The 14937-nt window shown below is 40.2% G+C and overlaps 1 pseudogene; it reads left to right on the top strand.

Moving 5' to 3' along the window:
- The first annotated feature begins 5470 nt into the window (after positions 1–5470).
- LOC124028108 overlaps positions 5471–14937 on the top strand; it is a 30771-nt pseudogene continuing 21304 nt past the window's right edge.

Below are 14937 nucleotides of genomic sequence, written 5' to 3'. Positions count from 1 at the left end.
CAGATGTAGAGGGTTAAGGGGGTAGAGGGTTAGAGTGTAGGGGGTTTAGAGAGAAGAGGGTTAAAGTGTAGGGGTTAGAGTGCAGGGGTTAGAGTGCAGGGGTTAGAGTGCAGGGGGTTAGAGTGCAGGGGGTTAGAGTGCAGGGGTTAGAGTGTAGGGGTTAGAGTGCAGAGGGTTAGAGTGTAGGGTTAGAGTGTAGGGGTTAGAGTGTAGGGGTTAGAGTGTAGAGGGTTAGAGTGTAGGGGTTAGAGTGCAGGGGTTAGAGTGTAGAGGGTTAGAGTGTAGGGGTTAGAGTGTAGGGGTTAGAGTGTACATACCTGGTCACATACCTCCACCTACAGTCACATACCTCTATACCTCTTTACCTACAGTCACATACCTCTTTTACTCCACGGGGTGTTGCTCTTCCTAGAGGCAAGCAGGACGTTCATACCAACACTTTCTACAGTCCAACACTTTCTACAGTCACAACACTTTCTACAGTCACAACCTTTCTACAGTCACAACACTTTCTACAGTCACAACCTTTCTATACACAACACCTACAGTCACAACACTTTCTACAGTCACAACACTTTCTACAGTCACAACACTTTCTACAGTCACCACCTACAGTCACAACACTTTCTACAGTCACAACACTTTCTACAGTCACAACACTTTCTACAGTCACAACACTTTCTACAGTCTGATCCTGTTTCTACAGTCTGATCCTGTTTCTACAGTCTGATCCTGTTTCTACAGTCTGAGCTTGTTTCTACAGTCTGAGCCTGTTTCTACAGTCTGAGCCTGTTTCTACAGTCTGAGCCTGTTTCTACAGTCTGAGCCTATTTCTACAGTCTGAAGTCCCTTGTGTTTTCCCCCACGGTGGAGGAATTGTGCGTACCAACTCGGAGTGTGTGTGTGTGTGTGTGTGCACGCACGTGAGTGTGTTGTGTTTTTTGTGTGTGTGTGTGTGTGTGTTCTGAGTGTGTGTATGTGTGAGTGTGTTGTGTGTCTTTGTGTGTCTTTGTGTGTTCTCGGTGTGTGTTCTTCGGTGTGTTTGTGTGTGTGTGTGTGTGTGTGTGTGTGTGTGTGTGTGTGTGTGTGTGTGTGTGTGTGTGTGTGTGTGTGTGTGTGTGTGTTCGTGAGTGTGTGTGTGTGTGGTATCCCTCCATGTGAAGGCTCCCTGTGTTCGGTGAGTCCTGGCAACAGTGGTCTGTTCCATTAGCCTGTTTTATAGTCTTCAGAGATCCCTTCACTAGCCTGTTTTATAGAGGGTCTTCAGAGATGTTTTCACTAGCCTGTTTCAAGAGTGGCTCAGAGATGTTTTCACTAGCCTGTTTTATAGAGGAGGGGTCTTCAGAGATGTTTTCACTAGCCTGTTTTATAGAGGGTCCTCAGAGATGTTTTCACTAGCCTGTTTTATAGAGGGTCTTCAGATGTGTTCACTAGCCTGTTTTATAGAGGAGAGGGTCCTCAGAGATGTTTTCACTAGTCTGTTTTATAGAGGGTCTTCAGAGATGTTTCACTAGCCTGTTTTATAGAGGAGAGGGTCTTCAGAGATGTTTTCACTAGCCTGTTTTATAGAGGGGTCCTCAGAGATGTTTTCACTAGCCTGTTTTATAGAGGGTCTTCAGATGTGTTCACTAGCCTGTTTTATAGAGGAGAGGGTCCTCAGAGATGTTTTCACTAGTCTGTTTTATAGAGGGTCTTCAGAGATGTCTTCACTAGCCTGTTATATAGAGGAGAGGGTCCTCAGAGATGTCTTCACTAGCCTGTTTCATAGAGGGTCTTCAGAGATGTTTTCACTAGTCTGTTATATAGAGGGTCTTCAGAGATGTCTTCACTAGCCTGTTTCATAGAGGGTCCTCAGAGATGTTTTCACTAGCCTGTTTTATAGAGGAGAGGGTCCTCAGAGATGTTTTCACTAGCCTGTTTTATAGAGGGTCTTCAGAGATGTGTTCACTAGTCTGTTGTATAGAGGGTCTTCAGATGTGTTCACTAGTCTGTTTCATAGAGGGTCTTCAGATGTGTTCACTAGCCTGTTTTATAGAGGGTCTTCAGAGCTGTCACTAGCCTGTTTTATAGAGGGTCTTCAGAGATGTGTTCACTAGTCTGTTTTACAGAGGGTCTTCAGAGATGTTTTCACTAGTCTGTTATATAGAGGGTCTTCAGAGATGTTTTCACTAGTCTGTTTTATAGAGGGTCTTCAGAGATGTGTTCACTAGTCTGTTTTACAGAGGGTCTTCAGAGATGTTTTCACTAGCCTGTTTTATAGAGGGTCTTCAGAGATGTTTTCACTAGTCTGTTATATAGAGGGTCTTCAGAGATGTTTTCACTAGCCTGTTTTATAGAGGAGAGGGTCCTCAGAGATGTCTTCACTAGCCTGTTTTATAGAGGAGAGGGTCCTCAGAGATGTCTTCACTAGCCTGTTTTATAGAGGAGAGGGTCCTCAGAGATGTTTTCACTAGCCTGTTTTATAGAGGAGAGGGTCTTCAGAGATGTTTTCACTAGCCTGTTTTATAGAGGAGAGGGTCCTCAGAGATGTTTTCACTAGCCTGTTTTATAGAGGAGAGGGTCTTCAGAGATGTCTTCACTAGCCTGTTTTATAGAGGAGAGGGTCCTCAGAGATGTCTTCACTAGCCTGTTTTATAGAGGGTCTTCAGAGATGTCTTCACTAGCCTGTTTTATAGAGGGTCTTCAGAGATGTCTTCACTAGCCTGTTTTATAGAGGAGAGGGTCCTCAGAGATGTCTTCACTAGCCTGTTTTATAGAGGGTCTTCAGAGATGTCTTCACTAGCCTGTTTTATAGAGGGTCTTCAGAGATGTGTTGACTAGCCTGTTTTATAGAGGAGAGGGTCTTCAGAGATGTCTTCACTAGTCTGTTATATAGAGGGTCTTCAGAGATGTTTTCACTAGCCTGTTTTATAGAGGGTCTTCAGAGATGTGTTCACTAGTCTGTTATATAGAGGGTCTTCAGAGCTGTTTTCACTAGCCTGTTTTATAGAGGGTCTTCAGAGATGTCTTCACTAGCCTGTTTTATAGAGGGTCTTCAGAGCTGTTTTCACTAGTCTGTTTTACATTGAGATGAATTGACAGAATTGAGTTTGTGTGTTTGAAGTCAAAGTGAACTTTAAAGACATGATTCTAAAATAGTTTCAATTGTTTGTAAGTTATTTATTAACTGTAAAAATGTCAAATAATTAAATGTTATTTTGCGATGACTAAACCTGCATCCCAAATGGAACAATAAACCCTATTCTCTATGGGCCCTGTGGTCTAAAGTAGTGCACCCTATTCCCTATGGGCCCTGTGGTCTAAAGTAGTGCATCATATTCTCTATGGGCCCTGTGGTCTAAAGTAGTGCACCCTATTCCCTATGGGCCCTGTGGTCTAAAGTAGTGCATCATATTCTCTATGGGGCCTGTGGTCTAAAGTAGTGCACCCTATTCCCTATGGGCCCTGTGGTCTAAAGTAGTGCATCATATTCTCTATGGGGCCTGTGGTCTAAAGTAGTACATCATATTCTCTATGGGGCCTGTGGTCTAAAGTAGTGCACCCTATTCCCTATGGGCCCTGTGGTCTAAAGTAGTGCATCATATTCTAGTGCTATGGGGCCTGTGGTCTAAAGTAGTGCACCCTATTCCCTATGGGCCCTGTGGTCTAAAGTAGTGCATCATATTCCCTATGGGCCCTGTGGTCTAAAGTAGTGCACCCTATTCCCTATGGGCCCTGGTCTAAAGTAGTGCATCCTATTCCCTATGGGCCCTGTGGTCTAAAGTAGTGCACCCTATTCCCTATGGGCCCTGTGGTCTAAAGTAGTGCACCCTATTCCCTATGGGCCCTGTGGTCTAAAGTAGTGCACTTTATTAGACCAACAAGGTATCACGGTTCCACTTCAGAGTCAAACGTTTCAGATGGGGGAGGGAGGATGAACGTTTATGTGTGAAGTGAAAGTAAACATAGATTTAAGTTTTAGTCATTAAATACCGAGTGTTTAAAACTTCTTCGGGAGGGTTGAGCTAACGTAGGCTAATGCGATTAGCATGAGGTTGAGCTAACGTAGGCTAATGCGATTAGCATGAGGTTGAGCTAACGTAGGCTAATGCGATTAGCATGAGGTTGAGCTAACGTGGGCTAATGCGATTAGCATGAGGTTGAGCTAACGTGGGCTAATGCGATTAGCATGAGGTTGAGCTAACGTGGGCTAATGCGATTAGCATGAGGTTGAGCTAACGTAGGCTAATGCGATTAGCATGAGGTTGAGCTAACGTGGGCTAATGCGATTAGCATGAGGTTGAGCTAACGTGGGCTAATGCGATTAGCATGAGGTTGAGCTAACGTAGGCTAATGCGATTAGCATGAGGTTGAGCTAACGTAGGCTAATGCGATTAGCATGAGGTTGAGCTAACGTGGGCTAATGCGATTAGCATGAGGTTGAGCTAACGTAGGCTAATGCGATTAGCATGAGATTGAGCTAACGTGGGCTAATGCGATTAGCATGAGGTTGTAAGTAACATGAAAAACAAAGAGGCTAAAAGTTAGTTTTTATTTAATATTTTATTGAACCTGGCTGGTACTGGCATTGGGGGATGCAGGGACAGACTGTCATTGTGGCTTTCCATTTTAAGTTTCGCTGTCTCCTGGACAACCTCTCTGGCACTAAATACACTGCCAAGACTCTTGAGACACACACACACACACCATGCACACACACACACACAAACACAGACCTGAAATTCCTCAGACAGCTTCCAGTAATAGGAGACTCTTCTCTCTGAAGTCACAAACTATAAACCAAGAGGTCTTTACATTTAATCCACAAGTTCAACACACACGGCAGGACATGTTCCTCTTTTGTCTTCCCGCCAACACACACACACACACACACACACACACACACACACACACACACACACACACACACACACACACACACACACACACACACACACACACACACACACACACACACACACACACACACACACACACACACACACACACACACACACACACACCATGCACACACACACACACAAACACAGACCTGAAATTCCTCAGACAGCTTCCAGTAATAGGAGACTCTTCTCTCTGACGTCACAAACTATAAACCAAGAGGTCTTTACATTTAATCCACAAGTTCAACACACACGGCAGGACATGTTCCTCTTTTGTCTTCCTGCCAACACACACACACCCTGGATGTCTTCTGTAATATGATCTACTGGAAGAGTATTCTCCTGATTTTCCTGGCTGTGGGGGTTCAAGGATACAGACAGGGAGAGGAGAAAACGTTTTTCAACTGTGGGAGGTAGGAGAGAGAGAGGAGAGGGAGAGAGACTGGGAGAGAGACGGAGAGAGAGAGGAGAGGGAGAGAGAGGGGGAGAGAGAGAATACGTTTTCAACTGTGGAAGGTAGGAGAGAGAGAGGAGAGGGAGAGAGACTGGGAGAGAGAGAGGAGAGGGAGAGAGACTGGGAGAGAGACTGGGAGAGAGACTGGGAGAGAGACAGAGAGACAGAGAGACAGAGAGACAGAGAGACACAGAGAGAGAGAGAGAGAGAGAGAGAGAGAGAGAGAGATTGAATCTGTGGTAGTGTAATTACAGAGTGTATAGCAGACCTGCTCCACTCCGTACCAAGCCTGCCACATCACTATGGACACAACGGAATATAAGACGTCCTTAACCGTTGTTACCCTCTTCAGCGTCCTGTCGATATGCTGGTGTGCCCCTCAACGGTTCTGCCAGCCTGGAGACCACAATTCGGGTACAGTACCACTTTTATTCATTCATCATCTGCATGGCTGGTTACGCATCATGGAGCTATTGAAGTAAGCTACAGCATAGCGGTCCATCCAGATTAGCTACTCAGTGCTTCTACATCTGCATGGCTGCTTGGGGTTTCAGGCTTTGGGTTTCTGTATAGAAACGTTAAGGTGCACTGTCCCTTTAAAAATATAACATTTACTCAAACTCAGTATGAGTATTTCAAGTCAGGTTACTGGTATTTCAAGTCAGGTTACTGGTATTATAAGTCAGGTTACTGGTATTATAAATCAGATTACTGGTATTATAAATCAGATTACTGGTATTTCAAGTCAGGTTACTGGTATTTCAAGTCAGGTTACTGGTATTTCAAGTCAGGTTACTGGTATTATAAGTCAGGTTACTGGTATTATAAATCAGATTACTGGTATTATAAATCAGATTACTGGTATTTCAAGTCAGGTTACTGGTATTTCAAGTCAGGTTACTGGTATTTCAAGTCAGGTTACTGGTATTTCAAGTCAGGTTACTGGTATTATAAGTCAGGTTACTGGTATTATAAATCAGATTACTGGTATTATAAGTCAGGTTACTGGTATTATAAATCAGATTACTGGTATTATAAGTCAGGTTACTGGTATTATAAATCAGATTACTGGTATTATAAGTCAGGTTACTGGTATTATAAATCAGATTACTGGTATTATAAGTCAGGTTACTGGTATTATAAATCAGATTACTGGTATTATAAGTCAGGTTACTGGTATTATAAATCAGATTACTGGTATTATAAGTCAGGTTACTGGTATTATAAGTCAGGTTACTGGTATTATAAATCAGATTACTGGTATTATAAGTCAGGTTACTGGTATTATAAATCAGATTACTGGTATTATAAGTCAGGTTACTGGTATTATAAATCAGATTACTGGTATTATAAGTCAGGTTACTGGTATTATAAATCAGATTACTGGTATTATAAGTCAGGTTACTGGTATTATAAATCAGATTACTGGTATTATAAATCAGGTTACTGGTATTATAAGTCAGGTTACTGGTATTATAAGTCAGGTTACTGGTATTATAAGTCAGGTTACTGGTATTATAAATCAGGTTACTGGTATTATAAGTCAGGTTACTGGTATTATAAATCAGATTACTGGTATTATAAGTCAGGTTACTGGTATTATAAATCAGGTTACTGGTATTATAAGTCAGGTTACTGGTATTATAAATCAGATTACTGGTATTATAAGTCAGGTTACTGGTATTATAAGTCAGGTTACTGGTATTATAAGTCAGGTTACTGGTATTATAAATCAGGTTACTGGTATTATAAATCAGATTACTGGTATTATAAGTCAGGTTACTGGTATTATAAGTCAGGTTACTGGTATTATAAATCAGGTTACTGGTATTATAAGTCAGATTACTGGTATTATAAGTCAGATTACTTATTATAAGTCAGGTCAGATTACTGGTATTATAAGTCAGATATTATAAGTCAGGTTACTGGTATTATAAATCAGGTTACTGGTATTATAAATCAATTATAAGTCAGGTTACTGGTATTATAAATCAGGTTACTGGTATTATAAATCAGGTTATAAATAAGTCAGGTTACTGGTATTATAAGTCAGATTACTGGTATTATAAGTCAGATTACTGGTATTATAAGTCAGATTACTGGTATTATAAGTCAGATTACATTATAAGTCAGGTTACTGGTATTATAAGTCAGGTTACTGGTATTATAAGTCAGGTTACTGGTATTATAAATCAGATTACTGGTATTATAAATCATTATAAGTCAGATTACTGGTATTATAAGTCAGATTACCGTTATAAATCAGATTACTGGTATTTTCAGATTACCGTCAGATTACTGGTAATAAATCAGATTACTGGTATTATAAATCAGATTACTGGTATTATAAGTCAGGTTACTGGTATTATAAGTCAGGTTACATTATAAATAATGGTATTATAAATCAGATTACTGGTATTATAAATCAGGTTACTGTCAGGTTACTGGTATTATAAATCAGATTACTGGTATTATAAATCAGATTACTGGTATTTTAGTCAGGTTAATAGTATTATAAATCAGATTACTGGTATTATAAATCAGGTTACTGGTATTATAAGTCAGATTACTGGTATTATAAATCATTACATTATAAGTGGTTACTGGTATTATAAGTCAGGTTACTGGTATTATAAGTCAGATTACTGGTATTATAAGTCACACCCAGATTACTGGTATTTTCAGGTTACCAGATTACTGGTATTATAAGTCAGGTTACTGGTACAGATTACTGCCTGGAATAAGTCAAATTTTATGTCCAAACCACAGTATGTTTATAAGTGCAATATAATTTTAGAAAAAATGTCACAGATGTTGGTTCTTCGTCTGTGTTGGTGTCTGACGTTATACAGTGGCTTGCGAAAGTATTCACACCCTTGGCATTTTTCCTATTTCGTTGCCTGATTTGTGTCATTTGATTTACACAACATGCCTACCGCTTTGAAGATGCAACATTTTTTTTTCTTATTGGGAGACAAACAAGATATAAGACAAAAAAAACAGAAATTTAGAGCATAACTATTAATAATAATAATAATATATGCCATTTAGCAGACGCTTTTATCCAAAGCGACTTACAGTCATGTGTGCATACATTCTACGTATGGGTGGTCCCGGGGATCGAACCCACTACCCTGGCGTTACAAGCGCCATGCTCTACCAACTGAGCTACAGAAGGACCTATTCACCCTCCCAAAGTCAGTACTTTGTAGAGCCACGTTTTGCAGCAATTACAGCTGCAAGTCTCTTGGGGTCTGTCTCTATAAGCTTGGCACATCCAGCCACTGGGATTTTTGCCCGTTCTTCAAGGCAAAACTGCTCCAGCTCCTTCAAGTTGGATGGGTTTCGCAATCTTTAACACATATCACAGATTCTCAATTGGATTGAGGTCTGGGCTTTGACTAGGCCATTCCAAGACATTTAAATGTTTCCCCTTAAACCACTAGAGAGTCGATTTAGTAGTATGCTTAGGGTCATTGTCCTGCCAGTCTCAAATCTCTGGAAGACTGAAACCGGTTTCCGTCAAGAATTTCCTTGGATTCAGCGCCATCCATCATTCATTCAATTCTGACTAGTTTCCCAGTCCCTGCAGATGAAAAACATCCCCACAGCATGATGCTGCTGCCACCACCATGCTTCACTGTGGGGATGGTATTCTCAGGGTGATGAGAGGTGTTGGGTTTGCGCCAGACGTAGTGTTTTCTTAGATGGCCAAATAGCTCAATTTTAGTCTCATCTGACCAGAGTACCTTCTTCCATATGTTTGGGGAATCTCCCACATGCCTGTTGGTGAACACCAAACTTCTTTGCTAATTTTTTTCTTTAAGCAATGGCTTTTTTCTGGCCACTCTTCCATAAAGCCCAGCTTTGTGTAGTGTACAGCTTAAAGTGGTCCCATGGACAGATACTACAATCTCTGATGTGGAGCTTTGCAGATCCTCCAGGATTATCTCTGGTCTCTTTGTTGCTTCTCTGATTAATGCCCTACTTTCTTGGTCCATGAGTTTTGGTGAGCAGCCTTCTCTTGGCAGGTTTGTTATGGTGCCATTTAAAAAAATATATATATATATATATATTTAATGGTGCTCCATGGGATGTTCAAAGCCACTGGAAGAAGGTGCTCTGGTGAGACCAAAATTGAACGCTTTGGTCAGATACAGCATCGGCATGTTTGGCGTCGAAACAGAGATGCATACAAGGAGAGGCACCTCATACCCACGGTGAAATATGAAGGGGGTCAGTGATGTTTTGGGGCTGTTATAATTCCAGAGGCCCAGGGGCACTGGTTAAGATTGATGGCATAATGAATTCCACCAAGTACCAGGCAATTTGGCTGACAATCTGTTTGCCTCTGCCTGAAGGCTGGGACTTGGCCCTAGGTGGACTTTCCAACAAGACAATGACCCAAAACATACCTCAAGATCCACACAGAAATGGTTCTGTGACAAAAAAAAAATCTATGTTCTGCCATGGCCATCTCAGTCACCAGACCTCAATCCAATTGAAAACCTGTGGGATGAGTTGAAGAGGGCAGTTGATGAGCACAAACCCAAGAATGTGAAGGATCTTGAAAGGATCTGCATAGAGGAGTGGTCCAAAATCCCTCCAAATGTGTTCCTGAACCTTGTCAAACATCACAGGAAAAGACCGTGCTGTAATCCTTACCAGAGGTGGTTGCACTAAGTAGTAAATGAGTGCCAAGAATTATGAAACCTTGATTTTGGTTAAATTTGTTTTGTATTAAATAATTATGATTTCGGTTGGGTCCATTGAAACATTAATAAAGTCCAGTATTTCTCACACGCTGGTATTTTGAGTTTATCTCTATAATTATGTTGTTTATATTTTTTTAAGTATTGTTTGTGCATTGCCAGTCAGGGGTGCAAGTAAGTTGATCCCACTGTAGAGGGTAAGTCTATGGGTTCTCAAGGAGATGTTGGAGAAGCACTGCAGTCTGGGTGTTCTCCAGGAGAGGTTATAGAACCACTGCAGTAGGTTACATAGAGTCTGGGGGTTCTCCAGGAGAGGTTATAGAACCACTGCAGTAGTCTACATACAGTCTGGGGGTTCTCCAGGAGAGGTTATAGAACCACTGTAGTAGGTTACATACAGTCTGGGGGTTCTCCAGGAGAGGTTAGAGAACCACTGCAGTAGGTTACATAGAGTCTGGGGGTTCTCCAGGAGAGGTTATAGAACCACTGCAGTAGGTGACATAAAGTCTGGGGGTTCTCCAGGAGAGGTTAGAGAACCACTGCAGTAGGTTATATAGAGTCTGGGGGTTCTCCAGGAGAGGTTAGAGAACCACTGCAGTAGGTTACATACAGCCTGGGGGTTCTCCAGGAGAGATTAGAGAACCACTGCAGTAGGTTACATACAGTCTGGGGGTTCACCAGGAGAGGTTAGAGAACCACTGCAGTAGGTTAGATAGAGTCTGGGGGTTCTCCAGGAGAGGTTATAGAACCACTGCAGTAGGTTAGATAGAGTCTGGGGGTTCTCCAGGAGAGGTTAGAGAACCACTGCAGTAGGTTACATACAGCCTGGGGGTTCTCCAGGAGAGATTAGAGAACCACTGCAGTAGGTTACATACAGTCTGGGGGTTCACCAGGAGAGGTTAGAGAACCACTGCAGTAGGTTAGATAGAGTCTGGGGGTTCACCAGGAGAGGTTAGAGAACCACTGCAGTAGGTTAGATAGAGTCTGGGGGTTCTCCAGGAGAGGTTAGAGAACCACTGCAGTAGGTTACATACAGTCTGGGGGTTCTCCAGGAGATATTAGAGAACCACTGCAGTAGGTTAGATAGAGTCTGGGGGTTCTCCAGGAGAGGTTAGAGAACCACTGCAGTAGGTTACACATACTTCTATTGTGATGTGTTTTGTGTTTTGTGTTTTGCAGGAAGATGCAACAACGGTCCAGATGAAGTCAAACGTAAGTTGTTTCACTCAACTTATTTTATTCTTCTAAGAAAATAAATTCAATGGAAATATGGATTGTAAAGTATATCTTAGGTATGATGTCATCCGTATAGCAGTGCACTGGATCTTAGTGTTTATAGTGTACATACCACACTGGATCTGATAGTGTTTATAGTGTACATACCACACTGGATCTTAGTGTTTATAGTGTACATACCACACTGGATCTTAGTGTTTATAGTGTACATACCACACTGGATCTTAGTGTTTATAGTGTACATACCACACTGGATCTTAGTGTTTATAGTGTACATACCACACTGGATCTTAGTGTTTATAGTGTACATACCACACTGTATCTTAGTGTTTATAGTGTACATACCACACTGGATCTTAGTGTTTATAGTGTACATACCACACTGGATCTTAGTGTTTATAGTGTACATACCACACTGGATCTTAGTGTTTATAGTGTACATACCACACTGGATCTTAGTGTTTATAGTGTACATACCACACTGGATCTTAGTGTTTATAGTGTACATACCACACTGGATCTTAGTGTTTATAGTGTACATACCACACTGGATCTTAGTGTTTATAGTGTACATACCACACTGTATCTTAGTGTTTATAGTGTACATACCACACTGTATCTTAGTGTTTATAGTGTACATACCACACTGTATCTTAGTGTTTATAGTGTACATACCACACTGTATCTTAGTGTTTATAGTGTACATACCACACTGGATCTTAGTGTTTATAGTGTACATACCACACTGGATCTTAGTGTTTATAGTGTACATACCACACTGGATCTTAGTGTTTATAGTGTACATACCACACTGTATCTTAGTGTTTATAGTGTACATACCACACTGGATCTGACAGTGTTTATAGTGTACATACCACACTGTATCTGATAGTGTTTATAGTGTACATACCACACTGGATCTTAGTGTTTATAGTGTACATACCACACTGGATCTTAGTGTTTATAGTGTACATACCACACTGTATCTTAGTGTTTATAGTGTACATACCACACTGGATCTGACAGTGTTTATAGTGTACATACCACACTGTATCTTAGTGTTTATAGTGTACATACCACAGTGGATCTGATAGTGTTTATAGTGTACATACCACACTGGATCTGATAGTGTTTATAGTGTACATACCACACTGTATCTTAGTGTTTATAGTGTACATACCACAGTGGATCTGATAGTGTTTATAGTGTACATACCACACTGGATCTTAGTGTTTATAGTGTACATACCACACTGTATCTTAGTGTTTATAGTGTACATACCACACTGTATCTTAGTGTTTATAGTGTACATACCACACTGGATCTGACAGTGTTTATAGTGTACATACCACACTGGATCTGATAGTGTTTATAGTGTACATACCACACTGTATCTTAGTGTTTATAGTGTACATACCACACTGGATCTGACAGTGTTTATAGTGTACATACCACACTGGATCTTAGTGTTTATAGTGTACATACCACACTGTATCTTAGTGTTTATAGTGTACATACCACACTGTATCTTAGTGTTTATAGTGTACATACCACACTGTATCTTAGTGTTTATAGTGTACATACCACACTGTATCTTAGTGTTTATAGTGTACATACCACACTGTATCTTAGTGTTTATAGTGTACATACCACACTGTATCTTAGTGTTTATAGTGTACATACCACACTGTATCTTAGTGTTTATAGTGTACATACCACACTGTATCTTAGTGTTTATAGTGTACATACCACACTGTATCTGATAGTGTTTATAGTGTACATACCACACTGTATCTGATAGTGTTTATAGTGTACATACCACACTGTATCTGATAGTGTTTATAGTGTACATACCACACTGTATCTTAGTATTTATAGTGTACATACCACACTGGATCTGATAGTGTTTATAGTGTACATACCACACTGTATCTGATAGTGTTTATAGTGTACATACCACACTGGATCTGATAGTGTTTATAGTGTACATACCACACTGGATCTGATAGTGTTTATAGTGTACATACCACACTGGATCTGGATCTTAGTGTTTATAGTGTACATACCACACTGTATCTTAGTGTTTATAGTGTACATACCACACTGGATCTGACAGTGTTTATAGTGTACATACCACACTGTATCTTAGTGTTTATAGTGTACATACCACAGTGGATCTGATAGTGTTTATAGTGTACATACCACACTGGATCTGATAGTGTTTATAGTGTACATACCACACTGTATCTTAGTGTTTATAGTGTACATACCACAGTGGATCTGATAGTGTTTATAGTGTACATACCACACTGGATCTTAGTGTTTATAGTGTACATACCACACTGTATCTTAGTGTTTATAGTGTACATACCACACTGTATCTTAGTGTTTATAGTGTACATACCACACTGGATCTGATAGTGTTTATAGTGTACATACCACACTGGATCTGATAGTGTTTATAGTGTACATACCACACTGTATCTTAGTGTTTATAGTGTACATACCACACTGGATCTGACAGTGTTTATAGTGTACATACCACACTGGATCTTAGTGTTTATAGTGTACATACCACACTGTATCTTAGTGTTTATAGTGTACATACCACACTGGATCTGATAGTGTTTATAGTGTACATACCACACTGTATCTTAGTGTTTATAGTGTACATACCACACTGTATCTTAGTGTTTATAGTGTACTACCACACTGTATCTTAGTGTTTATAGTGTACATACCACACTGTATCTTAGTGTTTATAGTGTACATACCACACTGTATCTTAGTGTTTATAGTGTACTACCACACTGTATCTTAGTGTTTATAGTGTACATACCACACTGTATCTTAGTGTTTATAGTGTACATACCACACTGTATCTGATAGTGTTTATAGTGTACATACCACACTGTATCTGATAGTGTTTATAGTGTACATACCACACTGTATCTTAGTATTTATAGTGTACATACCACACTGGATCTGATAGTGTTTATAGTGTACATACCACACTGTATCTGATAGTGTTTATAGTGTACATACCACACTGGATCTGATAGTGTTTATAGTGTACATACCACACTGGATCTGATAGTGTTTATAGTGTACATACCACACTGTATCTTAGTGTTTATAGTGTACTACCACACTGATAGTGTTTATAGTGTACATACCACACTGTATCTTAGTGTTTATAGTGTACATACCACACTGGATCTGATAGTGTTTATAGTGTACATACCACACTGTATCTCAGTGTTTATAGTGTACATACCACACTGTATCTTAGTGTTTATAGTGTACATACCACACTGGATCTGATAGTGTTTATAGTGTACATACCACACTGGATCTGATAGTGTTTATAGTGTACATACCACACTGTATCTTAGTGTTTATAGTGTACATACCACACTGGATCTGATAGTGTTTATAGTGTACATACCACACTGGATCTGATAGTGTTTATAGTGTACATACCACACTGTATCTTAGTGTTTATAGTGTACATACCACACTGGATCTTAGTGTTTATAGTGTACATACCACACTGTATCTTAGTGTTTATAGTGTACATACCACACTGGATCTGATAGTGTTTATAGTGTACATACCACACTGGATCTTAGTGTTTATAGTGTACATACCA

The sequence above is a fragment of the Oncorhynchus gorbuscha genome, unplaced genomic scaffold, assembly GCF_021184085.1.
Source record: "Oncorhynchus gorbuscha isolate QuinsamMale2020 ecotype Even-year unplaced genomic scaffold, OgorEven_v1.0 Un_scaffold_3770, whole genome shotgun sequence".
NCBI classification, from domain to species: Eukaryota; Metazoa; Chordata; class Actinopteri; order Salmoniformes; family Salmonidae; genus Oncorhynchus; species Oncorhynchus gorbuscha.
The sequence above is the reverse complement of the archived record's forward strand: the minus strand, read 5'-3'. Positions and strand labels throughout refer to the sequence as shown.